A 13,493-nucleotide genomic window follows, 5' to 3' on the forward strand; every position below is an offset into this window, starting at 1 on the left:
TTAATTATGGGCTAAGTTCGAGCTCTAGGCAGGCTCTGCTCAACATGGCCTCAGATTACCTGGTTATTTCCTCTCCTATTCCACACACTGCAGCATAGGGAAGTAAGAAGTCCTGCTGTTTCCCAACAGAGCTGCTCTCCCCACTGCTGTTCCCCTCTCTAGTTCCTTACTCTGTAGTAGTGGTTTGTTGTTTCCAATTCTTCCATCATCTCAACTTATTGAAAAATTATCTTACTATTAAGTTAAGAGCAAGTGTTTCCTTGGTAACAATTGGTCCAATTCTCATGATCCAGTGCCACTTATTATTATTCTAAAGAGATTTATATTAGTGTCACAAACCTCCCATGACTATCATGACATTGTGGCTTAAAGCAACAGAAGTTTATTGTCTAAATTTTAGAGACTCTACATCTAAAATTAAGATATAGGAAACGCCATGCTCTTTCTCAAAATTTTTAAGGGAAAATTTCCTTGTTCCTTTCCAGTTTCTAGTAGTTGCTAGTGATTTTTGTATTCCTTGACTTGTAGTATGTCCTTGACTTTAGCAATATACTACAGATGCTATTTCTCTTTGTGTTTTCATATCATCTCTTTGTATATGTTTTTTCCTCTTCCTCCCTTTTTCCTCTTCCTCCTCCTCTCTTTTCTTCTCCTTCTCCTCCTCCTCCTCCCCCTCCTTCTCCTCCTCCTCCTCCTCCTCCTCCTCCTCCCCCTCCTCCTCCTCCTCTTCCTCCTCCTCCCCCCTCCTCCTCCTCCTCTTCCTCCTCCTCCTCCTCCTCCTCCTCCTCCCCCTCCTCCTCCTCCTCTTCCTCCTCCTCCTCCTCCTCCTCCTCTTCCTCCTCCTCCTCCTCCTCCTCCTCCTCCTCCTCCTCCTCCTTCTTCTTCTTCTTCTTCTTCTTCTTCTTCTTCTTCTTCTTCTTCTTCTTCTTCTTCTTCTTCTTCTTCTTCTTCTTCTTCTTCTTCTCCTTCTCCTTCTCCTTCTCCTTCTCCTTCTCCTTCTCCTCCTCCTCCACTTCATCCTCCTCCTCCTCCTCCTCCTCATCATCATCTTTATCCTTCTTTTTCTACATCTCATCCTCCTCCTCCTCTTCCTCCTCCGCTTCTCCATCTTAACCTTTTCCTCCTCTTCTTTTGTCCTGAGGATCAAACCCAGGGTGCCATCAGTGTAAGGCATATGTATGGTGCTGACTGATGTCAGTGACCCTCTTCTTTTTATAAGGACACCTGTCATATTGAGTTAGAGGTCACCTAATCCTGTTTAATCTCATTTTAAGTTGATCACATTTGCAAAGATCCTGTATTCAAAGATCTCATGCATAAGTGCCAGGGTTAAGAACTCAGCATATTGTATGTGTGGAGGGGTGTGGGGGGGCTGAGCTGGGGTGGGAAGTGATAATCAGGAGAACATGTTAATTCTCACTTTGGTAAAATCTTATCTCTCTTCTGCCCCAATTATATAAAGCTCATTTTATCTCGTCAAGGAATTTATCCCCTTTTTGTTTTAGCAAGCAACTAGTCCCTATTACTCCATGTTTTTAATACCAGAATATTTCATTTCTGTGTTCTAGTGCTATTTGCTATACTGGTCTAGAAACATTTCTCTAGCGATTAAAGAAATGTGCAGACCTCAAGGCATAGTTTGAGAATATTCAGAGTAGGGACCAGATGGAGTTATGGCACAGCACAAATGCATTCTATTGGCAAATAGTCCACAAAACAGACTTATGTAATATATTTGCTTTTGGTATGGCTTAGGCAAATGTCTTGAATGAACAACCAGATAAACAGGTGAAGTGTATATTTCAGAAAGAATTTATTGGTGAGATGCTTTGTTAGTTTTAAATCATTAGTCATTTTTTCTGCAAGCCTTTCTTAGGCTTGAAGCTTAATAGGCTACACTGAGTTGTATGGCTTTTCTTGAGTAGGGCAGAGATGTGCCACCCTAAGATAATCACAGTCTTCCCATTACATTTTCAAGAAAAGGTACACAGAAATTGGAGTATAATCATATAAAAGCACACGGGAAACATTTCAGTAGAAAATAAAAATATATTCTTGATGGAAATAGCAAGAAATATGACAGTCTTTTATAATAGAAAATTGTTTCAAATAACTAAAAATAGGTTTTCACCAGTGTAAACAAAATACAAGTTCTCCTAAAGTCAATGGCTTGCATTTTTTTGTTTCCATGCTCTGTGACAGTTTAACATTAGTTTAAGTTAGCTTCCTGCCTTTGACATAAAAGGAATCATTTTATTCTTAACTATGTATTTTCAGCCTCCCCCTTTTGGCATGAATCATTAATATTAAAGTTGGCTGTTGACAAAATAAAAGACAGAACCAGGAATGGAATACATTAAAGAGAATGCTATGTTGCACACATGATGTGGAATGCCTAAGTAGATGAAATAAGACTGTTCTTTTGCAAAAAGCAATTCTTCATGAAGCTCAGTGCTTGGAAAAGATAAATGTCCTCTATTTTTAGTTCTCTCTATTTTGTTCCTCTTTGGGACAAAGATGCTACACAAGTCTTAATAGAGTAAGACAGTACATCTAATGTAGTCATTTCAGTTTTCTTTTGTATTTCTCCCAGGCAATTATACTAAAGTGTTTAAATAAAGATGACTGACGTTCGTAAATTGGAAGGACAGATGACCTTTTCATTGCAGTTGACTATTTTGAATAATAGAGACCCCAGATGTACTAATGGCCTTTTAACAGAAAGACTGAAGAAGACAATAAAGGAGGTAAGATAGATATTTCAGGTCTACTTAGTAAAAGACACAAAATGAAATGAGATTTTGCAGAGATAATCAGATTAATTATGTGTTCACAAGCAATTTTGCTCCTTTGGAACAATGGATAATGATCTAGTTAATTAAGATGAAATAATTTTTGGCCAATGAAGTGGCTTGAATGCAGCCTGCCTATCTTAGGCTCTGAGTTTGATTACAAGTCCCAACCATTATTTTTTAGCTCTTTATGACTCCCCCTGGTGCCCTGTAATCCCACTTATAGCCAACATCCAGAGATTATAAAACCAAGCTCCTGGAAGAGAGTGATGCAGAGTCTCTTGCCCCTGTGCCTCGCTGTCTTCACTGGGGCCCCTCAAAGGGGATAGGTTGAGTTTCCCTCCCCACCCCAAGCAGAGCCCCCGTGGCTGAGGACCTCTGGAACCCAGCCACAGCCATGCTCCAGACCCCTCTCCATATGTTTGGACGAGCCTCATGCATGAAGGAACTGGCAGAGTAACCCAGGTGTGTGGGACACAGGGCTGAGATCTCCAAGCCTGCTCAGATCAGGACTGGGCCATTTCCACCCAGATCCCCTATTTTCCAGTAGCTAGGCGGTCACACCCAGAAACTGCCCCTGGCGCCGTGTTATCCCACCAATGGCCAACATCCAGAGACTATATGACCAAGCTCCCGGAGTGCATTTCACAGCCATGCTACATCTTATAGCCTAGTTCTCCCTCTAGGAGAACCTGGCAAGCTACCGAGAATTTCCTGCCCACATGGGAGAGCCTCGCAAACTCCTCATGGCATATTCATATGCCAAAACCAGTAACAATGATGAGTCTCATTCCTCTGACCCTGAAAGAGCCTCCAATGTGGCACTGTTGGGAAGAACAAGTAAAGAGAGATTTCTAAAGTCTCAGGGCTAAAACGAATGGAGACGTTACTGAGACCGCTTGAGAAAATCAACGATCAATGGGATGATGATGATGATAATGATGATGATGATGATGATGATGATGATGATGATGATGATGATGGCCACCAAGCCTTTTGACTAAGATCAAACATAGTGTTAGCTTAGTACCTTACATGAAAAACAATTCAATAAATTCATTTGAATTCAGTAATTGAGGATTCTAGTCTTAGTACTAAAATTCTATCAACAATCATCTTCATTCTGCCACTTTTGAAACTGAAATTTTTGATTTAGTTAAAAGATACCAATATCAATGCCATTAAAAGGACTTCAAAATTACTTTGGAATTTTGGGATTTCATTTAACTAAAAAGTAATAGGATTCAAGTGGAAATCTAAGTGAAACAAAACTTTTTATGAGGCATGACTATATTTGAAATCTCTTCCTCTGATTTTACTCAAAATTAAGGTACCAAAATTAGAGCTGCCAAAGCAAAAGAGACCAGAGGTGATTTTCTTGTCAAAATTATGAGTGTATAGCTGAAGCAAGCAAGGGTAAGTAGCTTCCAAAAGTCACATTTATTTTTCTAGCGAAAGAAACTAGCATGGTTTTGACTCTCTCTGTAAACTCCATGATAGTTTCCTGAGCAGACAGTTGAGATTTTTAAAAGTAATTGTTTTCAAATCTCTCTTGTGGTAGATGCTTTAGTGTATACTACTCAAATGACTTACATGAGGAATAAGCACTCAATTTTCTAATTGCTGGGATGTTGGCAGCTGATAGTACACAGCTGTCAGTCTCTAGATTTGTCCTTGGTAGCTGTCTTGGTCAAGGTCATCCTTTCTTGGGACAGGAGCAGCTGACTGCCAAGCACGGGTCAGTTTGGGAGTGTATAAGCCCTTATTTCATAAGACGCCACACTCAGTGGGCCAGTATCAATCCAGGCTTTGTATGGAATTATACTTGTTGAGATCCCTACAAAGTTCTTCTGTTTTCCTCTGACCTACTACATTTCATACAAGATCCTAGGAACTGACCCGTGACCTCTTTTAAGCTTAAATAACTTTATGCTTCATACAAAAAGAATCAAGGCATACTTTTGTCAAGTGAGTCGTGGGGTAAGCAGAAATTAGCATCCTCACATGTAATAGTATGAAATTTATGCAGTTTACTGCATTGTAGAAAGGTACATTTAGAGATGGTCTTTTGTAGCTTGCTGCCTTGAAGTGTGACTATCACTTTCCTAACTTAGTGTTCAACACATAGAAATTATAGAGTACACTGGCTGAAAAAGTAAACAGAAGTGCAAAGAAAAGAAAAAAAACTGGGCATCTTATCTTAAGGTTAAGAATTTGGTTTAAGTTTTCACTAAAAATAAAAAAAATTCAATTTCTATTGCCAGATATCTGTATAGATTCTACTGATAACCTAGTAATCGGGAATCTTGACACTTTCTAAATATTGATAAAATTGTTTTTATGTTTATGTATCATACATACATAGGATCAAGGGAAACATGTTTTGATATGATCTAACACAAGTCTACATAGCCAACATTAACATGCTAACTGAGTATACCACAATTACCATGGCTATTCAGTTGTTATTTTTAAATTTTTTTAATCTCCATCTCTTTCTGCCTTCGTTGTTATTGTCTGGATGGGGATAAACACTTGGTTATTGCAGGCTAAAATTGTGTACTTGGTTGTGGTACCAGGGATCCCAAATGACAAAGCTGCCCAGATCACACAGAGCATGTTGGGCAGAGTCAGGAGGAAACTCATGCCTGCAAGGCAGGTGCTTGCTCTACCACTGAATATTCTCTTGGCCTCAGTGTGGCTATTTTTGATATTCAAAATGAAGTGTCACATGGTAATGAGGTCAGGACAGTGGGAGAGAAGTTTCAAAACTAAAATCCCCACCCACTCTTTCCTGAATAATTATACAAATAACATGATAATTATGAACTATAGATTTTATTTGACCAAGTCCACAGTAGCAGCATGCAAAGAAGAATAGAGGTAATTATCTGCATGACCAAAGCAATAGATTACTTTTATCTTTAAGAGACAAATTATCATGATTATCAGGACACTATTTTCAATTACACTGATTACTCTATTGATGGATATCAGGTTACAAAAATTCATTAATTTTATTATGATTTTCTCTACAATAAGACAAACAGAAATGGCATTTCCATGACTAATTCACCACAGCCCAAGGTCAGGTCAGGGTGAGAGGAAACAATTGTTAGTAAAGTCTCAAATGTCAGTGCATTGACAAGTTTGACTTGTTTAGATGAGTTTCAGCAACTTCTTTTCCAAGTATACTTAGCATTTTGCTTCCAAGGGGATCCTTCTTATTGACTTATACACCCACTTATTTATTAATTTTTATTTTATAAGTTAGTTCACAATATTTTATTACATTTAATACTCAGACACCAATCCTACCACCATTACATCTTCCCACCACCAAATTTGGGACTTTTACATCCCAAGCCCCAACCCCTGTTCCAAAATACAACTGAAAGAATATATTTTATATTGTCTGTTTATGAATAACTGCTGAACATGCTTACAAAAAAGTGTTCATATAGGAAGCAGTGTGAAGATTATTCTATTTTGGCAGGAGCCATTAAGACATTCTATAGGATATCACTAACATGTTGTTAAAGTCTGGGTGATGTGAGCTTTGGTGTGTGTGTGTGTGTGTGTGTGTGTGTGTGTGTGTGTGTGTATACATACATATATATATACATATGTATATATATCTGAAAATATGTATATATGCACTGAATATATATATTTCCCTCAATAATTTGTTGCCTAGTGTTTGAACCCCATCAAATATGGTGTGGTAATTATGGAGAATGGGTAGGGACTGTCTTATGATATGTCTTGTGGCCATAAAGTGGCCATGAGTTCCAGGAATATGTTCACTCATATGTGAGGCTCGGCTCGGGCATCTTCAGGGTGGCCTGGAATGTGGCGGTGGTTGGGTAGGGGAGGTTGGCTGCCGGCACTGGGGCCCTTGGGGCGGGGAGGGCTCTCACCTGCCCCCCCCCCAGGCACCCCGAGTGAAAACAGCATGGCACAGAGTCTAGTGGTATGGTTATGGGAGCCTCATTTTATGCTCCCTCCCGGGAGAAACAGCCATGAGTTCTGGAGGCTATACATCCACTCTTAAGTCTTCTAATTTGAAATTAAAAAAAATAAAACCTTAAAACAAATCTCCTCAAGTTCTGTTTCTTCTGTGTTTGTGTTGAAGTTTGGTAAATATCTGTGGTTACTATGTAATCTGTTATTATTGTCATGCCTACATGTTTAAAAATGCACTTGTTGCCATTACAATAGATTTTCCCTCTTACCAATTGTGGCTATTTACATGGCATAGAGGGATACTCTTTAACTGGTATAGAGGGATACTATTAATGTTTATAGATGTATTGTGGGGAAAGGGTTTCCAAGCAATGCTGCAGGGGCGCGGGGGCAATACTTGAGGATACTCTAACAACTGACAGGCATGGGATGGGGATGACGCAGTGCTGGATTCTGCAATTCTAAGGGTCCTCAGGGCTACCCCAAAAAGTCCAGGGTTATACTTGTGATGCTCTGGGGAACATGTGGAGCCAGAGATCAAACCTGGGTTGGTTGCAAGCAAGGCATAAGACTTAAGCTCTGTTCTATCTCCTGAACCCTGTATGTGATCTGTACAGAACTTGCACATTATTTTGTGGGAGTAACAGTTGATTCTTTTCTTTTATTCTAATATCTTATATAATATAATTAAAATAATTTTAATGCATTCCTTTTGCATAGTCTTTATCTCATTTAAAATGTATACCTTATTTAATTGACAAGTATTTTTAGGGCAGCTTTAAGTGGTTAAGGGAGACAACTATAAAATAAGTAGTTAAGGGAGACAACTATAAAATAAATGTCATAGGGATATAGTGTACAGCATGGGAACTATAATATTTAATTATACAGCCAAGAAAATATAAAAGTTACATCATAAATATAATCTAGAATTATGAAATATTATATTGTTATTATAGTAGTATATTGTGTATGTAAGGATCCCTGAGAGAATGGATCTTGAAAGGGGAATTAAATTTTTTTTGTTTGAATCACCATGAATTACAAAGTAATAAGGATTGTTTTGATTAAAGTTTAGGCACACAATGTTTCAACACCAATCCCTTCACCAGTTTTCACTTTTCTTCCTTGATGTCTCAGTTGCCCTCCTGGCTCCCAGACTGCTTCTGTCAGACACTGTTTTCTTTTTCTGTTTTATGCCACCCTGCCCCTTCCATTTAGGCATTGTGGTTTACCATACTATTACTGATAGGGTTTCATGTTATGTCACTTTACCTCCTTTCAGCACCTTGCCTTGGTCGAATGATCACTTTCCTCTATCATTATTTTTGTGGGACCACTAGATAAAAATGAGCATTTTGTGACTGTGAGTGGTGACAGATGTTAACCGGACTCTGGTGATTATTTTTAATCTATAAAGATGTCAAGTGTTTGGGGTTTATCTTTGTCTTGTATTTTTGGGCCATACCTAATTGGTTTTGATTTTTTTTTTAAGTTTTGAATCACCATGAGATGAAGTTACAAAACTTTTGTGTTTGAGTTTCACTCATACAATGACCGAATATCCATCCCTCCACCAGTGCACATTTTCCACCACTAATGTCCCCAGTATCCCCCCACACACATCCCACTCCTCTCCCTGCCTCTATGGCAAACAATTTTCCCCATACTCTCTCTCTACTTTGGGGTATGAAGTTTTCCAGTACAGATACTGAGAGGCTATCATGTTTAATAATAATAATAATTTTATCTACTTTCAGCACAATCTCCCATCCTGAGCGATCCCTCCAACCATCATTGACTTGGTGATTCCTTCTCTATTCCAGCTACCTTCTCCCCCAGCTCATGAAGCAGTATTCCTGGCCCTGTCTCTACTGTCCTTGGGTCTCAGTCTCATGTTATTTTATATTCCACAAATGAGTACAGTCATTCTATGTCTGTCTCTTTATTTCTGACTCATTTCACTTAGCATGATACTCTCCATGTCCATCCACTTATAAGCAAATCTCATGACTTCATCTTTCCTAACAGCTTCATAGTATTCCATTGTGTAGATGTGCCAAAGTTTCTTTAACCAGTTATCTGTTCTCAGACACTTGGGTTGTTTCCAGTTTCTGGCTATTGTGAACAGTGCTTCAATGAACATACAGGTGCAGATGTCATTTCTACTGTGCTTTTTTGCACCTTTCAGATATATTCCCAGAAGTGGATTGAAGGGTTATACAGAAGCTCAATATCTAGTTTTTGAAGGAATGCCCGTATTGTTTTCCAAAAAGGCTGGGTCAGTTGGCATTCCCACCAACAATGAAAGAGAGTCCCTTTCTCATACCCAATTGGCTCTATGTTTAGGGATCACTCATATGCAGTGATTCAGGACAAGCTGTGTGCAAGGCAAGGACCTTAGCCCCTGCATAATCACTCTATCCTGGTATCAAGACTGTGTTGTACATAAAAACTATTACAGTGTTATGTGTCAACTATATCTTAATAAAATAATTAATCCTTGTCATAAAAACCATATATTTGAACTGACTGAACAAATGAAAGTTGAACTAAAGCTAAAAGTATACATAGAAAGAAGGTATGGCTTCTTTTTATGATTCTAATAAAAATACTTGCTTCAGTGAGAAGTATTATGTTGACTTCTTGTTTGGATAGACACTTATTATGTTTATAAACTCTTCCCTTTTATTAAACTAACTTCATATTTCAAATATCTTATCATACCATGGTATTTGTTTATGAATTTTATCTTTTCTGTATTGGTTAACTATTTTTTTTATGCTACTTTGTTCTTGTTGGCTTTTTTGAATGAATTTCCCAGGGGTATATATTTTTAAAATTTTTTTTTTAAAGAATCAAATCTTGATACTTTAAAAGGCAATATGGCACCAACAACGCCTGAACCCCTCACACTCTCCTGAACCCATCTCACCATCTTGCCTTAGACAATCCATAGCTTAGCCTGTCAGGCATGGAATGCTACGTGTGATACCTGCTGGAACTCTATGTGTGACTTCTGATGGACATTGCTGGCTATTTTGCAAGATTCAGGCAAAATGACATCAGTGGAGCTTGGAGAAACTGTGGCGGTGGCGGCCACGGGGTTGCTGCCTGCTCCATCAGTGCTGATTCTCAGCACCGTCAGACATAGAGCCTTGGCGGCAGTGTGAGCAGTGTGAGCACTGTGGGGTGCTGTCAGCCAACCACCAGGTGACCTGGGACTCGGCTCAGGTGTTCGACCTGACACAGACCCTCTGCGATAGGTCCTGCTCTGCCAGCTGCTCAATAACCTCCGGGCACACTCCATCAACCTCAAAGAGATCAACCTGAGGCCTCAGGTGTCCCAGGTGCTGCCCAGAGACGCAGGCAGGTGTGTGTTTGTCAGTGTGCAGATCGTTACAACATGTTAGTCAAACCAAAGCTTACATTTAGTAGACTGGAAACACCTGTAAAGGTGATTAGAGGCCACCCCAAAAGCCAGCTCTTGGAGAGCCCTATAAGCTACCGAGATTATCCTGCCCACATGGCAGAGCCTGACAAGCTACCTGTGGCATGCCAAAAACAGTAGTACAATAATGATCCTCATTCTGAAAAAAGACCCTGAAAAATTCCCCAATACACCATCAGGCTACACTAGCAACTGACAGGGATGAATGGAGACATTACTGGCGTTTGCTCGAGCAAATCAATGAACAATGGGATGATACAGTGATCAAATCTTGAATTTGTATATCAATAGATTTTTCTGTATGCTGGATTTCTCTCCGACTTGGTTACTTTTAACTTTTAATATTGAAAATCTCTGCTTCTGGGTCTCGTTGAGTCCAGAGTCCAAGGCCACAAAGTTCTACATTATCTGGGTTTCGTGGGACTTCATTTATGCATGAGGCTCTGCTGGAGCATCTGGAAAGTGGCCTGGAGCGTGGTGGTGGCTGGGTAGTGGATATTGGCTACCGGGGCTAGGTTTCTAAATAAACTTCTCTGAGCAGGGTTTAGCTATTTCCATTCCTCCTGGAAAAAGTCTATGGCTACATCCTTGAACGCCACCAAGTTCTCAGTGCCCACGGAGCCCTGGGCACCACCGCAGATCTGCCTGCTATCCCCCAATCTCCGGTGACCCAGGGATCATGCACATAAGCCACACCATACCACACCCTGCCGGCACCAGATAATCTCCTCATTGGCCACCCTCCAGATCTCAACAGCTGCTCCTCCCAGAGGGGAGTATAAAATGAGGTCCCCAGACATAGAAAGATTGCACTCATCTGTGGAATATAAAATAACAGAGTAGGAGACTAATACCTAAGAATAGCAGTATATAATACCAGGAGGTTGGCTCCATAATTTGGAAGCTGGCCTCACGTGCTGGGGGAAAGGCATCCCAGATAGAGAAGGGAACACCAATCACATTTTACTTTCCTGCGTGGGAAGGGAGAGGCGTGCTGAAAGTAGACTAGAGACTGAACATGATGGCCACTCAATACCCCTATTGCAAATCACAACACCTAAAAGGAGAGAGAGAGAGAGAGAGAACAAATTGGAATGCCCTGCCACAGAGGCGGGGTGGGGTGGGGGGGATGGGATTGGTGGTGGGAGGGATACTGGGTTCATTGGTGGTGGAGAATGGACACTGGTGGAGGGATGGGCTCTCAAACATTGTATGAGGGAAACACAAGCACGAAAATGTGTAAATCTGTCACTGTACCCTCACGGTGACTCACTAATAAATAAATAAATAAGTAAGTAAAATGAGGTCCCCATAGCCATGCCACCGGACTCCATACCAGGGTGTTTTCACCTGGGGCGCTCCTGAGGGGGGCGAGTGAGAGCCCTCCTCAACCCAAGGGACCCAGCCTCGGCAGCCGACCTCCACTACCCAACCACTGCCACGCTCCAGGCTGCTTTCCAGACATATTATAAGACACCTCCTACCCATTTTCCATAATAATCACACTATATTTGATGGAGTTCAGACAGTAGGCAACAAATCATAGAGTAATATATATATTATATATATATATATATATATATATATATATATATAAAACTGTCAGAGAGCCCGACAAGCTACTGAGAGTATCTCTCTCACATGGGCAGAACCTGGCAAGCTACCTACCGGTGGCGTATTTGATATGCCAAAAACGGTAATGATAGGTCTCATTCCCCTGACCCTGAAAGAGGCTCCAATCATTGGGAAAGATGAGTAAGGAGAGGCTGCTAAAATCTCAGGGCTGGGAGTAATAGAGAGGTTATTGGTGCCCACTTGAGTAAATCAAAAGGCAACGGGATGACAGTGATGCAGTGATAATCAAACAAAATAACTTAACTACATAGATTTCAGAAACTACATAGTTTCTAAAAAGCCTACTTACAACTTGTTGCCAAGATATGTTAGGTTTTCTGTGGATTAGGTAGTTAGGAAATCTGCAAAATTAAGTGCATTGGGTGAGAGTTCCTGGATCCTATCTATGTCTTTCTAGTTGCCACATATATAATATTATATGATGTAATGGTGCTAAGAAATGTCCTGTGATTCTAGACATTTTCCAAGTGTGTTTACTAATTGTTATAATGCCTTGAAACTTTCTCAGCTGATGTAGAGAAACCTCTGTGGAAATTGGAAAGGAAATTGTATTGAAAAAGCCAAGTACTGGAGTACTTATTGGTTAGAACTTCCAAGTTGAAAGAAAGGCTTAAGTGTGGGGAAGCATTGATGTGACCTGAATTCTCATAATGGAGAAGATTAAGATTAAATTAAGAGCTAGTGGATATGGCCACTACCATTTGCTGCTTGACTGAACATTGCCAAACTTATATTCACAAAGTTAATTTATGGCTAGATTAAAATATGTAAAAGACAATTCTGATTTCTTTAGCCTACTTAAACATACCTCTTGTCTTTTATTTGTTCATTATGAAAAACTGTAACTTTCACATTTTCAGTACTTTGAATTTGGATGAACCAAAAGTTGAGAGGTGGGTGTTTTATCATTGCTGCTAAATGCCTGATATGCTAAGATGAATGCTACATGCAGACAGCAATGGCAGAGATTGCTGGTAGATTGATGGCCGCCTGGTCTAAATGAACTTCCTCATCCAGAAAAAAAATCTGTGTCTGTATGCATATGTTTATATGTGTATCTTTGGCTGACCAAATTAAAGCTAGACTCTGTCTTATGAGTCAAAAATGCATCTATGCAACTGAAGTGGGAAAATAAGAAGTAAGTTCAGTGTTAAAACTCTGAGTAGGACTTTCAAAATGACTTTGGGAACTGCATTGGCTGAGAAGTGTGCCCTCTTTGTTTATATGTCATCTTCCTTGCTGCTGTCTATACAAAGGTGTATTTAAAAAATCATTGCACCTTTTCCTCCTTTGTTTGTCTATCTTCCTAAACTGTAGGCTGCATCCCAGGAGAGGTTATGTAACTTATAAAGAAAACTCATTTTAAAATAAAAATGTTTATGATTTATTATGCATGACTATTTGATTAGTATGTCTATTTAATATACCTACATACTTGGGGTCATACCAAAATTTCCTGAGTAAAATGGGGTGCAAGTGAAAGAAGTTCTGGCATCGGTGATGACACTAGAACATAGGGCTAAAAGAGTCTTGATTTCTAGGCCAGAGCACAGAGTCAGAAGTAAGCCCTGGCATCCTTTGGGGCATGGCCCCAAAATAAAACAATAAAACAATAAAAAACAAATGTTTGATTTTCTATTCATCATGAA

Source organism: Sorex araneus, chromosome 3 (genome assembly GCF_027595985.1).
Source record: "Sorex araneus isolate mSorAra2 chromosome 3, mSorAra2.pri, whole genome shotgun sequence".
Lineage (NCBI taxonomy): Eukaryota > Metazoa > Chordata > Mammalia > Eulipotyphla > Soricidae > Sorex > Sorex araneus.